Below are 17,025 nucleotides of genomic sequence, written 5' to 3' on the forward strand. Positions count from 1 at the left end.
TTAATTTTAAAAAAAAAGAAAAAAAAAAAACATGCTGCTTCAATGCTGTAATTATTGCGTATCCTTGTTATTGTTTATCAGATGCTGTGAAAACCGGAGTAAGCGAGAGCTCCGAGCTGCTGACTCGCTATCAGCCGCTATCTTTCTTTGCCGCTCTGTCAACCATTAGCCTATAATTTATGCTTTCACACTCTCACAAGGCCGTATGCTCAAAGCAGTGGCATTGCTGCATGCCAGAAAGTTTTCGCTTTCAGTCTGTTGACGGCTGTACATTGACTGATAAACAGAAACGCTGACAAATTGAGTGCTCCCTCACGCCTACTGCAGGTGTTCGAACAAAAAAAAAAATAAAAATAAAAATTTTAAAAGGGAATCAAAAAGCTCCCATTGGAGTGGAGGTGTGAATTAAACTCGAGTGCAGTTTGGCATGAAACGTGATACATTTTTAAAGGTATAAAGAAAAGACAGCCAAGCAGACTTTGACTGTGTTCTCTTAATAGACAGTTCGAACAGAGATCTCTGACCATCTAACTTAAAAACTGAAGCCAAACTTTGAATATGATGGTGATATATGATCAAGGAAAAGAGGTTGGAGTTGCTTCTTGGAAGAATTTAAAGATTTCAAGCATGGCAGAAAGACTGCAGTATTGTCGTATCAGCACCATGGATTTCTAAAGTAAGATCTGAATGGCTTTCACAGGCCTGGGGCCATGAAACTGGCTCAGCATATAGGAAATTGACTAAGAGAACAAGTAAAAACACCATATAAAAATGTTCAGAATACTGAAACTCTTATTTATTCCACAGCATCTGCTGAATAGGCAGCACAGTACATCAATAACAAATTGAACTTGAGATCAGGCGTGGAACTTCACACACGACTGCGTCTTCACATAGTACATATGAAGTCTATTTTATCCAACCTTGGGTGCAAATAATCCCTGCAAATTAATTTTCATCATAGTCTTAGTCAGTCTTAGTCATTTTGAAGTGTTATTGACTGGGAATGACACTGAAAATATAGAGGGAGTGTGATGGATTTCTTGTACTTTCTTTTTTTATTTAAATTCCTAGAAGGGCATATTTACCATACGAAACACAACTTTCTAACACGAAACCCACATTTTCTCAACAGTGTCTCCTGATGTGGCCCAAGGCCGTGCTACTAGTCCTTTTCATCACTGAGCTGTTTTTAACACAGTGCGGAATAAGAGTCCGACTCCAAATTAGAGTCCTAAATCCAAACTCATTAACTCTCAGACTAAATAAATAAATCTGTGCCAGAACGTCTACAACCTGATGTGTATTTGAGATTATGAGTATTATAATTCAGCCTTGTGTCCTTGGTAATCTGTCTGTGTGAGGCTTTGGGCAACTATCTTCACAGCGTCTCCGTCAGGCAGCATGTAAATTCAGGCAGTGCAGACAGTTTAGCATCGGGCCGGGCTGAGAGGTGCTAGATACGCGCTCACAGATGACGCTAAACGTTAGTCAAAGTGCTGAATGTGGTCCTACACTGACAGACATTACAAGTGATTCATAGCTGAAGATGCTTTGGTCTTTCCTTTGAGAATCAGCCTATGTTAGTATCTGTTTATTGATTTGTGCTGAGGTTAAAAGGCCCCATGGTGTCTGCAGCTACATCAGCTCTTACACCCAGATAAAAATAATATATTTGCAATATTTTCTGTGCTAATCCATAGAGATTATCGTTCTAATCTTTGGTTCATAATCCCCAGTCTTGTGTGTTGTTTACTTTTTTGTCCTTTCTGCACGGGATTATTTTTTCTTATTTAGCCTCTTTCGTAAATTCAAAATCAGTAAACAATCACTGTAGAAAGTGTAACGATGCTGTTGTTAACTCCGTGTATTTTGAATTCCAGCAGTCAAAACGTCTTAATTTATTCTTGTAGTGTGAATCAACCTAAAACGAGTCATTTGGATGAGTTTGCACCGAAACATCCAGAGAGAGCAGTGTTGTGGACATGATCGGTCACTTGCTCCCCAGTGTGACTGCATATAGCAGAGTGACTCATACTGTTCTTGATTAACAGGCCAGGACCAGAACACAAAAAAAGTTTGATTACCTTGTTAAAATGATTAAAATAACAGCTTTAGTCTTTTTACGGTCTGATATGACCTATTTCGATGCTTCTTCCCCCTCTGCTTTCATCATATATTCTGTCGAGGCTGAACACACAATAATGTCAAGCTGATAAGTACCCATTAATGTTTTGAGAACAATCGATAGACTTATATCATTGCAACACGGTGGGCCCCAAATGTTGCCATTGTCAAGAAGGTGCTTTGGACCACAAACCATGCATTTTATGAAATCAGATTATTGATCTTTTCATGAGACAAAGAAAAAAAACTGAATAGAATTGAATAATCCAGAAAGTATAACACATTTGGTTAAAGGCTTTTTCTGAAAAGGATCAAAAACAATAGATTCTTTTTTATTCTTGCTCCACTGTATTTTCCTCAGTTCAGTTGGGGTAATAATAATATTACTGTAAATAATATTGTATTGATCTCTTGTGGAATATTTTCTCTGCCGCAGAAAGAGAAAGCAACAGTCAGGCTCAGCTACAGAGCAGGTTTGGAGCCGGTGCCTTGCTCATTGGTACTCGAGTTTAGAGCAGGAAGTGGAGGTGAACCAGACCCTGCAGTCGAACAATAGTCTCTTTAAGCGCCAGGCCACCCTGCTCCACGACATCATGCTCATTTGGCTGGAGCCCGTAATAAAGGACCTCAGGTCAGACCCCGGGTTTGGAAGCACTTTGCTAAAACAGACCTTCACTTTCCGCATAATGAAACGGTCTTAATCAAGCAGTGCAGTGGTTGCTGGGGGCCCCTCGTCTGTGTCGGGGCCCTTGTTCGTAAAGGCTAAGGGGCGGGGACCTGTTTGTGTGCCTTTTTTGAAATCCTCCCCGGTCCCTGCTGTGATGCGTACTGCAGAAGTAGGCTGGGGGCGCACACACGCTGCAGAGCCACGCACCAAAGACACACACACACACACACACACGCACGCACACACACACATCATTTTCAGATTGGCACAGAGACGCAGCGCCACGACCGCTCCGATGTGTCTGTTGGGTACGGACTGCTGAAACTTCAGCGCAGGGACAGAGAGGCGGACAGATCCATCTAGCTCGTCCCAGATAGTGGATTAAATTCACGCTTTCTTTTCTTCTTTCCGTCTCTCCCTTTTTCTCCTCCTCCTCCTCCTCCTCCTCTGGTTTCGTGTTACAAAGCCTTGGGAGGGAGTTGCGCGGAGAGCCAGTTTCCCTGTGTAGAAACTGAATGACAGGATCATATGGCTCGATTTGCCTCACAGTCGAAACGTTTCAAATACTAGAAGAAACAAGGGGAGATAAGTGAGAGACCGGGGGAGAATTCGTCAGAAATTGATGAGGATGTGGAATAATTTATAACTCAAATTCAAAAACAAACCCGAGATAACGGAGAAAGAAGAGAGAGGGGAGAAAAGGATACTGGATCTGTCGTCAGAGAGAGAGACGGGGAGGAAAGGCGCAGGACGCGTTGCCTGTAATGATCACCACCATCACCGTGATAATAAGGTAAGTTTGGAGCCGTTATTTGTCGTGATGGTGGTCGCAGTGCTGTGAAGTGGCTGAATTAAAAGTAGACGGAGGAGGCAGAGGTAGAAAACATCCTTATCCCGAGTCTCCGGGTCTCCAACTGTTGCCATGAATCCCCCTATTTTTTTTTCCTTGGAAATGAGACGCTTTGACGTACAATGCGTTGTCTCAACAGATAATTTAGATGTTGTGTTATTGTCCGTTTGGGGGCTCAATGTGGTGCAACTTTATCTCCATTTCGCGCAGTGTAAACACAGCGCACTGCGGTCAGGAGCTGTTGGATGGGAATCAAGTCCGGGGTTTCACTGTAGTCAGTATATCTGTATTACTGCTCCAAAATCACAGTCCAGTAGTGCATCTATACACTATACTCTGCACAGTATCAGTATAGAATTATTCCTGTGTACCACTTCTGAGTAAAAATCACTTCATATTTTACTATTTTCTTGTAATATTTTAAGCCTGGAGTGTGCGTGGTGCCCTGTAATGAACTTTTAGGCACCTTTCTCTGCTTGATAGTATTTTGTATTCTCTGTGGCATCAATATAATATCCCAGTAAATTTCCTAACTTACTTTATCAGTACTGCTGTCTCCCTGAACCGAGAGCTTCTAGTTTATAGAGATGTTATGGCAAAATGACAAAGTAGCCAAGTGCTCCGTGCTTAAACAGAAGCACAATTATAGACTTCTGCATCATCCTACTTAAAATATATGTGGAAATTTTCATCGTTCATTTTCATACAGGCCCAGCAGTTATAGGTGTCATATATGACAGCCCCCATCCTCCTTCCAGTGCTATACAAGCAGTGAGTCTCTCTATTTCCCACTTGCTCAGCTGACACTCAAAAATTAAGCTCTTATGGTGACAATAATCCACTGACTTGACTTCAGAGTGCTTTCCCTCCTTATTCCCCTCCTGATTTTTGCTTTAATGAAGTAAGTATTAGCTTCAGTTGAGTGATTATTGTAATTACTGAGGAGGAAGAGGGGGCAGGCGTCCACGCTGGACAGTGGGGGGGTGTTCCTGCCTTTTCCTTCCCCGTTTTTTTTTTTTTTTTTAACAAGGTGGATGGTGCCACTGCCAGTTAACTAACAGACAGTACAGGGGGAGCATAGCCCTACAAACTAAAGACAGTAAAGGTTGTGGGTAAGTTAATGGAATCATGTTATTGCCATGTGGGACGTTGGAGGCAGGGAGGATAACTTTATATGAGCGTTATTGCACTTGAGGATCCACTGTCTGCTGTCATAATTGTATAAATTTCTCATAAAGTTTGTCATAGGATTTCTTTTTCATCACATTTGTGGGCTGTAGTTTGGTGTGTGTGTGTAGCTGTGTGTGTGTGTGTGTGTGTCACCGTGTCATTTGCAAAGCTTAATGAAAGTAACATACTGGTAAAATTCAGCGTTAGCATTGAGCCTCAACTTGACATTTGCGGAGAAGTGGGCTGTAGCAGAGGATAATCCTACCGAAATTCAATTGACCCAACTTTTATCTTGTGAAATCAAGTTCATAGACCTTTAGGAATACACGTAATCCTTCATATAAACACGCAGAGTAGATTATACAAGACTGAAGCAGGGTACACGAAGATATGTTTGAAAACCAATTTGGATATTTGAAGGATTCCTCCTGACATCTGCATTATTCCAAGTCTGGAAAAAAAACCTTGAAAATCCAGTTTTATCCAGGGCAGATGCAACAAAGACACACACACAGAGAGAGACACACACACTGCAGCCCTCTGGCCCCAGATGTTAATACCTCCATTGAGAGAGCCACAGGACTCCTGCCGACTCGATCTCTTCATTGTCGGGCAGACAATGGACTCCACATCCTGATGGCCAGCCTCCTTCCCATCTTCCCTCGCTCACTCCTCATGCTCCTCACACACACATAATTAAACAGCACACAGTCAGGCAGACAAAGAACCACATGCATCATATGTACATGCACACAACCCTGCTTTTACAGTCATGCTCGGACTCACGTGCGTAGGTTCGCATACAAAAAAAAATGTTTCTTAGTTTAGTTTTTTTTTAAATTTAAGTACAAGTTAGACAGATGTGGAATTTCTTGAAACTTTTTTCTTGTTAATTAAAGCATATGTGTGTGTGTTTATGTGGGCTGCTGTCCCCTCTGGGTGTCTTGTTGTACTTGCAGCCGTTCATTTCACTGTAGACCTGAAACTCTCGACTATTTTCATAACAGATGGATCTGCTGATGATTTCCCTCAGTGATCGATTTCATAAAATGCCAGAAAATAAAGAAAATATCCATCAAAGTCTCCAAGACCCCAGATGACATCTTCAGAGACCTAATTTTGTCCAACTCATGGTCTGAAACCCAAAGATGTTCAATTTGCTGTAATATTTCAACTGCAGGTCCTTGTATATGAGAAGCTGGGAAAAGCTAATTTTGGTATTTTTGTTAGAAAAGTGACAAATATGATGAATCAATTATCAAAGCAGTTGCATTCGTTTTCTGATTAATCAGTTAATTAACCAATCCCTCCAGCTCTAATTCACTGTGGCAGTGTCAGTGTGTGTGTTTTTGGGTCTTCGCTCATGTGTGTACATGTGACATGAACTGTGTGTTCTGACACCAAAGGGCCAACATTGCATCATAGCCGTTACATTGTCACTTCGCCAGATGTCTCCTGTCTGCCCCGTGTGTGTGTGTTTGTGTGTGTTTAATTGTCATCTCCGTGTCACATGCATCACGTCAATGCAACAGATCCTGTAGCCCACATGGCGAGCAGCTGAATGCAGAGTAAACTCCCATGATAACAGGATGATTTCTGATTATGTAACTCACAACCTTAACATACAGGAACACACACTCAGACCATTCAGCCTGTGATGATGCTGGTTATGGTACTGCGAGAGCGTATGGATCTGAATTCGCTAACGATAATGTATTTTAGATGGTGGGAGAGGATTTTTTATTTTTTTCACGTCTTCTGCTGAGCAACAGTTGATGTGCCAGCTTCCCACAGGAGGCAGTTTTTTCAAAACATCCTTTTCAACCCACCAACGATTTAAATCCTGCAATATCCTTTCTGTACTTTTAAAAATCTCTTTTAGATGCAGATTTGCTTTAGATTTTGCTGTTTCAAACTGGTTTTCCTGCTGAGCTGCAGAGAGTTCACATCGCTGGCCATGCCCTCTGTGTTCTGATGCTGCACAAACAGGATCGCCTGACTCTTTTTTTTTGTGTTAACACTACACAGTGTGTGTGTGTGTGTGTGTGTGTTTGAATAAGTGTTTGTGTTGAGCAGAGATATGGTTCATGGCAGGCCAGATGCAAGTCTGGAGAGCAGAAGCAGATGGGTGTTTGTGTGTGTGTGTGTGTGTGTGTATGCTGGAGGGGAACAGCGGGAGGCAGGGCCGGGCTGGACAGGCTGATGTTTAGAGAAGAAGGAGGGGAAGAAGCTTGTTTACAAGAACATCATGGTAAATGGGCTTTGGTAGGGTGCAGGGTCAAAGTGATATAAACCTTATGTTTTCATGCCTTCAGTTTGTATGAGTCTGCCTTGTTATTGGTATTGGTTCGTTCTCAAAGGCTTTATTAGCTATAGAGACAAGGTAATGTGTGTGTATGAGTGTATGTGTCCAGAAAGGCTTTGATATGTGCACAGCTGTGGACCAAAAAAAGACACAGTGACACCGGAACATGAAGCCTGGCTCATTAAATCACACTCACACACATGAGCACAGAAATATTAAGGAGTGTTACACATTAGCATGTCACTGGCACATTAATCATGATGATTACCATAATCAGAGATGATTGAGACAACTCCTGGCTTCATTTCAGTTTTTTATTTTGGTCAAAATGATGACCGAAAACCATGAACTTTGTTGCTTCCTCTAACTAGGATGTTGCTTCTCGTCCTTCCTCCCTCTGTTCCTGTGACGTGCCTTTATGTTTACCGAATCTACCGAATGGCGGCGCGCGTGGATGCAGCGGCTTACGGCTCCCCATCTCAGTGCTCGTTTCTCTTTCTTTTCCTATCGTTTTTCTTTCATTTGTGCACGACTGGTGAGGCGAACTTTCAGTACACCCGCCAGATGCTCTTGGACATCGGAAACAAACACCAGATATCTGTTTCGAGTGACTTCCACCGTACGCACAACATTCCAGTCGACATAGCGAGACCACCGGACTCGCCATGGATTGTCATCGGGTCTAGAAGGCGACGCAGGCGGAGGAGGGAGAGGAAGCAGAAGCGGGGCTGCAGGTCCGGCGTTATGCTACGGCTAAGGAAACAACCTCACAAGCCACCTCTTCCGAGTCTGTATCTCTCCAACGCCAGATCCCTGGTACATAAAATGGACGACCTGGAATTACTACTTGCTGGAAACCGCTATATACGGGATTGTTGTGTGCTGATTATTACTGAAACCTGGCTTCACCCGGACATCCCCGATGCTAGCTTGCAGCTAGCAGGCCGCACTCTGCTACGTCGGGACAGGACAAAGGACTCCGGTAAGAGCAGAGGAGGGGGTCTCTGTATCTATGTGCACGACAACTGGTGCAACAATGGGACAATCATAAACCAACACTGCTGCCCAGACATAGAGTACATGTCCGTAAGATGTCGGCCTTTTTTTCTGCCGAGAGAGCTAACTGTTGTTGTCATCACGGCTGTGTATATCCCACCCGACGCCAGTGTAAACACGGCACTCTCTCTGCTGCTGAGCACCATAAATGAACAACTGCGGGCCCACCCAAATGGTGTTCACATTATTGCAGGAGATTTTAATAAGGCCAACTTAAAGACTGTACTTCCGAAGTTCTCCCAGCATGTTAAATGTACTACAAGGGGGGAGAACACCCTGGATCATGTCTACACCAACATCAAGAATGCATACAGGGCCGTACCCCTCCCCCACCTCGGACAGTCAGACCATCTTTCCGTCCTGCTGCCCCCAGCCTACACCCCCCTCAGATGCAGGAACAGGCCCACCACAAAAACTGTAACAACTTGGCCTGAAGATGCACTCTTCAAACTCCAAGATTGCTTCCAACAGACAGACTGGGACGTGTTCGAACAACAGGAGCTGGAGACACTCACAGGCACGGTGCTGGACTATATTCAGTTTTGCATCGGAAATGTGACTGTGGACAAAACCATCAGGGTTTTTCCCAACCAGAAACCCTGGATGACCAGCCAGGTCCACGCACTCCTCAGAGCCCGTGATGCTGCTTTCAGGTCAGGAGACAGTGCACTGTACAGTGCTGCTCGAGCTGACCTGAAAAGAGGCATAAAAAGAGCTAAGGCGGATCACAGGATGCGTATAGAGTCCCACCTGTCCAGTAACAATACTCGGGAGGTGTGGCGGGGCATACAAGACATCACCAACTTCAGAGGTTGCGATGCGTCGACGGCTGAACAGAGTGAAACACTGGCAGAGGAGCTAAACTGCTTCTTTACCCGGTTTGAATCACAGCAGCATGCCCCAACCATGCCCCCACCCCCAACCTCACCCACACCCACACCCCCATCTGGCTCTGGCTCCAACGCAACCCCACTCACCATCCAGGAGCATGATGTCAGACGGGTGCTCCTGGCAGTGAACACCAGGAAAGCTACTGGCCCAGACGGAGTACCTGGCAAGGTGCTCAGAGCGTGCGCTCACCAGCTCGCCCCCACCTTTACCAGGATCTTCAACCTCTCTCTGGATCAAGCAGTCATCCCACACTGCCTCAAATCATCCATAATAGTCCCGGTGCCGAAGAGGTCTCCCATCACCAGCCTGAACGATTACCGACCGGTGGCCCTCACTCCGGTAATCATGAAGTGCTTTGAGAGGCTTGTCCTCCAACACATCAAGGACTATCTCCCCCCAGACTTTGATTCTAACCAGTTTGCTTACCGTGCAAATAGATCCACTGAGGACGCCATAGCTGTAGCTCTTCACTCTGCACTGAACCACCTAGAGCAGCAGCAGAGCTACGTCCGGATGCTCTTTGTGGATTATAGTTCTGCATTTAACACAATAATCCCGGACAGATTATGCACAAAACTGGACACTGTTGGCCTCCCCCCTCTCACATGTGCCTGGATAAAGGACTTTTTAACAGACCGACCCCAGACTGTGAGACTAGGTCCCCACCTCTCCTCCACCCGCACGATGAGCATCGGCTCCCCACAGGGCTGTGTGCTGAGCCCTCTCCTCTACTGCCTCTACACCCATGACTGCAGGCCGGCCCACAATGACAATCTTATCGTCAAGTTCGCTGACGATACTACAGTGGTCGGACTCATCTCCAGGGGTGATGAGGCTGCCTACAGGGAGGAGATCCTGAAGCTGGCTGCTTGGTGTACTGAGAACAACCTCGCTCTCAACACCAAGAAAACCAGGGAGATCATTATCGACTTCAGGAGGCACCGCACAGACCCAGCCCCCCTCTACATCAACGGCGAGTGTGTGGAGAGGGTCCACACCATCAGGTTTCTTGGCGTCATCATCTCGGCCGACATCTCCTGGTCAGAGAACATCACGTCAATCACCAAGAAGGCTCAGCAGCGGCTACACTTTCTGAGAGTCCTCAGGAAGCACAAGCTAAACTCCAATCTGCTGCTGACCTTCTACCACTCATCCATTGAGAGCCTGCTGACATACTGCATCACCGTATGGTACGGCAGCTGCACTGCAGCAGACAGGGAGAGGCTACAGAGGGTCGTGAAAACAGCACAGAAGATCATTGGCTGCCCTCTCCCCTCCCTGTTGGACATCTACAACACCCGCTGCCTCAGCAGAGCCACAAACATTATCAAGGACAGCTCCCACCCTGGCTCTGACCTGTTTGACCTGCTACCCTCTGGGAGGCGCTACAGGTGTATCAAGACAAAAACCAACAGACTCAAAAATAGCTTCTTCCCAAAAGCTATAACTGCCCTAAACTCCAGTGGGAAGTTTCTGAAATACTCCGGCCACTAAGGACTCATGTGCAATACTTTCTGTTAACTATCGCAACATGTGCAATTGACACTGAATGTAATACCAAAATGTGCAATACCGAATGCGACACTAATGTGCAATATATATATATATACATATGGTATACACTTAAATACATAAACAATACATGTGCACATCTGTCTGTTTATTTTGTAAATATTTTAGTTTATATTATATTTTATTTTATACTTCAGATCTTTTATTATCTTATTTTACACTGCTTTTGCACTGATACTGGTGGTGGCTTAATCTCGTTGTACTTACGTATAATGACAATAAAGGCATTCTATTCTATTCTATTCTATTCTATTCTATTTATTTCTCTTTGCGTTTCCTGAAGAGGAAAAACATGTTGGAAGGCCCCCTTTTTTTTTTTTTGGTTGTTTCATTGCCCTTTCTCCCTTTCCACCATCTGCTGTTTTGAACATGTTATCTCTACTAGAAGGGTGCCCTAAAGCAAATTTTCTTGGTGCTGTTAATCAATCCAGGAGGAGATATGGAGTGGCCAAGAAATGATGGAACACTTTCACCATTTTGACAGCACATACAGGACATACAGAAATGCACTGCAAACTGCAAAATACAAGCAAATAAAGAAACACTACAAGTTGTAGAAGGTGAGTTACAACACATTAGAAGTGTCCGGGGAAAACTAAAATGTGATGCTGACTGCCTGTTGTTGGAAAGTCAGCTAACAATGCTTGATTTAGCTTTTAAAACTCTGAGATTGGAGACGATGGCCATACACCCAACATTAGCATTTACTACTTTCTAGCACGTTCATCAGTTTCTTGTGTTTTCCAGTATCTTTTGTTATGATGTTTTGTCGTGTCCTATCTTCATCCTACTCACAACACACAACTGCAAACAGCATGCGCCACTTAGTAATTGTCTTACTGCACTGTTTTGCAGTTAGCATACAGAAAGGTAACATGCTTAAGAACTTTGTACGAAGGAAATTATTCAATATGCATCAGTCAAATTGATTTTAAATGTTGCTGCCAAATTAATTCCACAAAGAGAAAGTCAATTTTTTATTTATTTATCTATTTTTTGTTGTTGTTGTTGTATTATATTTTCCTGGAGCTTTCTCATTACCACCTCCAATTAACTTATTTCCAGCTGTGAGTAGCACCTCCGCTTCCTTTGTGCAGTGCACTGTGGGGGCATCAACAGCTCAAAAATCTATTATTTTTTTTTTTAGTTTGCATAATAGACTTAATTTTGTCACATTTCTCGTGCGAAAACACTACATGCTAAATGCATGCTCAGAATTATGACTTGCAGTGCGTCTGTGTTGGATTGTGTTTGCTGTATTTGCAGGGTGTTTCTTTTATGCTGCGTATATGTTGTGGAATTTGTGAAGTTGCTTCCCGAGTTGCCTTCTGTTATATTTATGCGAGTTGTTCAGCACAGCAAACACAATACACGTGTACTGTCAAAGCGTTGGTGATGTTTGCTGATGTTTCCTCATTTGCTCGTGTTTCCTTTATTTACATTTAGACGAGATGTTTCTCGTCTCGAAGTTGACGCGGCTGATTATTTATTAATGTTACAATGTAACAGAACGAACTATTAATATAGAGCACAAACTATGCACAGGCTGAACCACAAGCACACACACCGCACTGCACATCTTCCAGCCCCCCTCTCAGTGGCTTTAAGGCCTGTTGAGAAGTTTCCGTCAGGCACTAAGGATGGATCCAGAGGGTTTTGGCAGCAGCTGTGATTGCAGTTGTTCCGAGACGAGAAGCTTTTGCTCTTCTGCAACTTAGCCTTCCCTTTGAGCTCTCTCTCTCTCTCTCTCTCTCTCTCTCTCTCTCTCTCTCTCTCTCTCTCCCCTCTCTGTCATCCTCTGTGTCTCTCACCCACTTAGGCACACATATTTTTTTCCCTCTTCCTCTCTCTCACTCGTTTTCAGTTCAATTCGAGTAGTATAATGAGGTCATTTTTGCATTGCCAAAGTGTAAGAACTTACCACTTATGTAGCTCAACTTTAATTGAACAGACAAGTGCATATTCAGGCTGTTGTGAATGAAAACTGTGCTGGATAGAGGAAACTAGTATCATTTTGGTTTTGGTGGCTCTAATAGAAGCACCAGTACCCTGAATGCCCTGGGAGCAGCCATTACAGATCGTTCTCTCAATTCAGTTCAGTTGAATTAAATTGAGTCTTATTGGCTTTATTGTCAAAAATTAACAAAAAAACACTGCAACACATTTGAATTTGAAACACAAAGCAGTAATAAATATTTGTCACCCTCTATGAATGATGCACCCCCTCCCCTTTGGGGAAATCAATAAATAAATAAGCCCTGAGGGGGAGAAGTGTTTCCGGGAAAGTCAGAGTGGTGGAAAATCCAATATGGTGGATACTGATGTTCCTGGAGGCAAATCTGCAGAGCAAGTGCAGCCTGATTCACTAAATCTTTTCAGTCTTGTAATGTGGAAGTTTTGTTTATCAAAGCTTTTCATTCTGACCTGTAATTTCCCCCCTGTCGGGACGATCAATGTGATTTTTAAAATGTCAGAATGCAGTGGTGAGAGGCATCACCCAAATCTAATTACTGTTGTCTGAAACAAATGAACGAACAGATGGAGAGTAATCCATAGCTCCCTGCCACAACATAAAGGTTTGTGCTGTCTTCAGCTCAACAAATTCTCTATCTTCCTTTATGAGACTCGCTGAGAGAGTTGCCTTTAGAAGAAGCTTGGTGGAGCTGCTCTGGTCCTCTGCATTATTTATGAGTGGTAGGAAAGAGGTGGAGGAGCCCTGACCTGCTTGTTTGTTACCAGCTGACCACTCTGGGCCATCTGCTGCCCGCCAGCCTCTCTCGCTCTCTCTCTCTTTCTCCCTTTTCTGTCAATCTCTAACTCTCTCTCTCCCTATGTATCCCTATGTTGCTCTGCTCTGTGTGAATCTGTCTATCAATACATGGGTCTCCATCCAAGTTTTTATGTAAAACAGGGCACACAGAGTTAGAAAGGTTAAAAGGAGTTTTTGCTTACTTGAGTAGGGTTCAGTAAAAACAATGTCATAAAAAGTGATAACAGCACAGCATTAACACGACTTTAAACTTTAAACTGAACTTAGCTTAGCTTAAAAACTGAAAGCAAGAGGAAACATTTAGGCTCTAGCAAGCTAAATTCCTGGAGTGTTTGCTGGTTGTTGGTAGGTGGACTTTGGTGCCCTTACATTGTCTGAGAATGGTATCCAGTGTATTTGCCAAATTGTTGAACTAAAGATTAAACAATGAATTAGTCAGACTACAAAAACACTTATCTTCAACTATTTTGAAATTCAGTAAATCACTTTTTTCTTTATTCTGATAGAAATGTCCATTTCATTGGTTTCAGCTTCTCAGTCCTGATAATCTTCTGCTTATATAATACGCATAATAGTAATTTGGTTTTAGGGGACAGACATTTTTCACTATTTTAAGATAATATATTGACCAAACAATTAATGCATTGAGAAAATAATTAGCAGATTCATCAATGATTTTAAAATAAACATTCACAGCAAATCTATGTCAAACTATTCTTTTAAAACAGCACAGAATATGCTAATTAATGAGCTTTCAGATGTGCTGGCAGCTGGAGTTTTGTTATCTCCTTACAGAGTGAGACTACCAGGTTTCCGCCTGCTTTCAGTCTTAATGCTAAGCTAAGATAACCATCTTCTAGCTCCAGCATATTTAACGAAGAGCTATGAGAGTGGCATCGAGCTTCTCATCTCACTCTTGGCAAGCAAAGAGAATAAGCCTTTTCCCAAAATATGAAATTATTCCCTTAATGAGTCGCCACTGCAATGTAATTTTTATTGCTGGGTCGTTAAAGTTTATAGGATCTGCATTTATACACTAGTATCCATCTATGTATAGCACCTTTGGCCATGCAATGTATTTTTACAAACTTCTGACTGATTCAAAGACAGACTCAGGGTGAGACATCTTCATTGTATTTGATACTTGTCCAGTAACTTCCTCTTCAGAAAGCATCTTGACTCATCTGTCCCATTTCATTATGTTTGCTGTGTCTGTCTGTGCTTGGCTTTGGTTGAAATTGTAAAGCTGGATTGGGGAGAGACAGTAATACGCTCAGCCAAAAACCTTGTCAGCGAGCCAACTGTGTTTTGGGGCCACCGTGTAAGGTATATAGTATGTTTTCTGAGGCCCCAGACACACCAGTTCATCAGCTGCATGTTGTTTTGTTTGTTGCGACTCAGCAGATGTTTTCTGGCTCAGTCGTCCGCACTCGCACTGTGTTTTGTGTACAGAGGACCGCTGGAATTTTTTGTTATTCTGGTTTTGGTGACATGTCAGAGCTGTTTGGACCCAGTCTGAATGCAGAGGTTCCTATTGTTTGCTGTCAGTGGAAACATTGCTGTGTATGTACTTTGCATAGAGTATATGCCTATGTATATTCAGCTCTTGCTTCTTGCTGTTTGCAGGCATTGTTTCGTGGATAGTGTATGCAAATGTGCAAGGGCTAACAACAAAAGATAACAGTAAAAAAATACTGGTGCATGGACTGGATATCTGAGATTTTGTGCATTAATGTGTGCGTGTGAATAATGATGCAGATGAAATGGGCAGTGGAGGGTGGGGGGTGTAGAGGAAAGCAGGCCCCTACCCTCCTCTTCCCCGTGCTAACCAGAGCATGGTAGTTTGTTTTTATGACAGCCTTTTTTTGGCATTGTTCTGGTCCGATAGAGCTCACCCTCCCTACCGTGGGATTGGCCGTTAGTGGGCAGGAAGCGCTGGGAGCGCGCAGCTTGAGCACACCAACACACACACACTGTATTGCAGACTCACACACAGCACACATAGCCCCTCCCAAGCTATCACCCCACACTCACACATAAAGTTTGGAAAGGACAATAAAAAGTTGCCCTTCGGCTTGCAGGCTGGTAAGCTACAGCTTATCCAGGAAGGAGCTGCAGCCGGGCTAATGGCCTCTCTCCAGGGTAGGCACTACAGAGGGGCCCATGCAGGCTTATCAGCAGCAGGAGGGCCCCTACATGGCTGCTCTCTGAGAGCCGTGTTGAGCTAGTGTGTGGGAGTAGCTTAGCTTTCGTAGCTGTTAGGAGACAGAGAGCTACCCTGCTTATTTCCTGCTGTGTTTGTCTAGTGTTATCTTGGCTTGCTGGAAAATCAAAGTTAGTCGTTAGCTCCTCCTAAATGAAAATATAGATGTTTACCCAGTACAGCGCCTCTAATTGGAAATACAGCTTTAACTTAGTGTTGCACTTCCTCATGGAAACTAACCCTATCAAGTCTTACTGGGAAGTCAGTGCTACCCTTTATGGCTGGAAAATCAATGGTAGACCAGTGTTGCTTTTGCTACTAAGCAAGTACTTCTTTCTAGTATCATGGAGGACTTTTGGTAAGAGTGAGGAAGATGGCAAACAACGTCTGAAACGCTGTTTAAATGTCTCCACAGCTGAGGTGTATTTCTTGTCCTTAATTGGAGCTGTCCCAGCAAAGAGCCAGCATGACTTGTAGGAAATGATTTAAAGTCCGATGAAGAAGAGTGAGATGCCTTGCCCCCTGACTGACTAATCAGATTTTGCCTCATGGAGCCCAGTATGACGACTCCAGCATGATCTGAGCCTGTGAGTCATCGCTCCCTTTCTTCATTTGAAGCAGAGGAGGAACTGATACAGTGTTCACAGCAGCTGCAAATTCTGCAGTAATTCTGTGACCTGTCACTGTTACTGTTTCCTCTTATGAAATGATTTGTTAAACACATCCTTTTTTTTTGCCTTGAATGAAAAGAATATACTGTACAGAATCATGCGTACATATCCTAAACCTGCTGTTTGTTTTTGTTGACGGTGGCACCTCCCCACCTACCCGTCTGCTTTCCATATTGCCCATCATAGATGCAATGAGATCCTGTAAGGCAACAAGAATACCACAGTACTCAATGTAATGGCAACTGAAATAGTTAAATATTTTTGGGCTTTTGTTGACCCCTTGTATCAAGTAAATAAATCCAGCTCTACTCATTCACTATCTTTAGGTCTGCTTTTCCAACCAAGAGTCCTACCACTTCTAAGCCTTCTATTGAAACATCACTGCTAGTGTAGCAAGGCTCTTGGTTATCAGTGCTAGCTCTGGTTAGCACTGTTTTAGCCTCACCTTGAGCCCGGCACCAGAATGTCCTGTGAGCCCAGCTGCAGCTATAATGGTTATGTTGTTGAGGTGTCGGTCTGCCTTATGTGCTGGGGAGGGGGGGTAGAGAGAGGCAGACTCTGTGTTTGCCCCCTCATCCGCCCCTATCCTGCTGCAGACTCACCTTTGACCCCCAGATGGCTGCACTCCCCCCTCTCCTCCTGTTCTTTTCCAGTCCACTGCTCTCTGCGTGATGTCTGACTATCTCGAAAGAGGGATGGAGAGAGCAAAAAGAAAGAAAGAAAGACATGAGACGATCAATGCG

At 43.7% G+C, this 17,025-nt stretch overlaps 1 protein-coding gene across 1 annotated transcript in view; it reads left to right on the forward strand.

The window, feature by feature from the left end:
• The first annotated feature begins 3,281 nt into the window (after positions 1–3,281).
• The window catches only part of sema4c (sema domain, immunoglobulin domain (Ig), transmembrane domain (TM) and short cytoplasmic domain, (semaphorin) 4C), a 92,009-nt gene continuing 78,265 nt past the window's right edge, over positions 3,282–17,025 (forward strand). The window contains exon 1 of the mRNA XM_041042156.1: positions 3,282–3,587. The gene's annotated coding sequence lies outside the window, so the exon portion shown is untranslated. The remainder of the gene's footprint in view (positions 3,588–17,025) is intronic.

The sequence above is a fragment of the Toxotes jaculatrix genome, chromosome 7, assembly GCF_017976425.1.
Source record: "Toxotes jaculatrix isolate fToxJac2 chromosome 7, fToxJac2.pri, whole genome shotgun sequence".
Taxonomy (NCBI): domain Eukaryota; kingdom Metazoa; phylum Chordata; class Actinopteri; family Toxotidae; genus Toxotes; species Toxotes jaculatrix.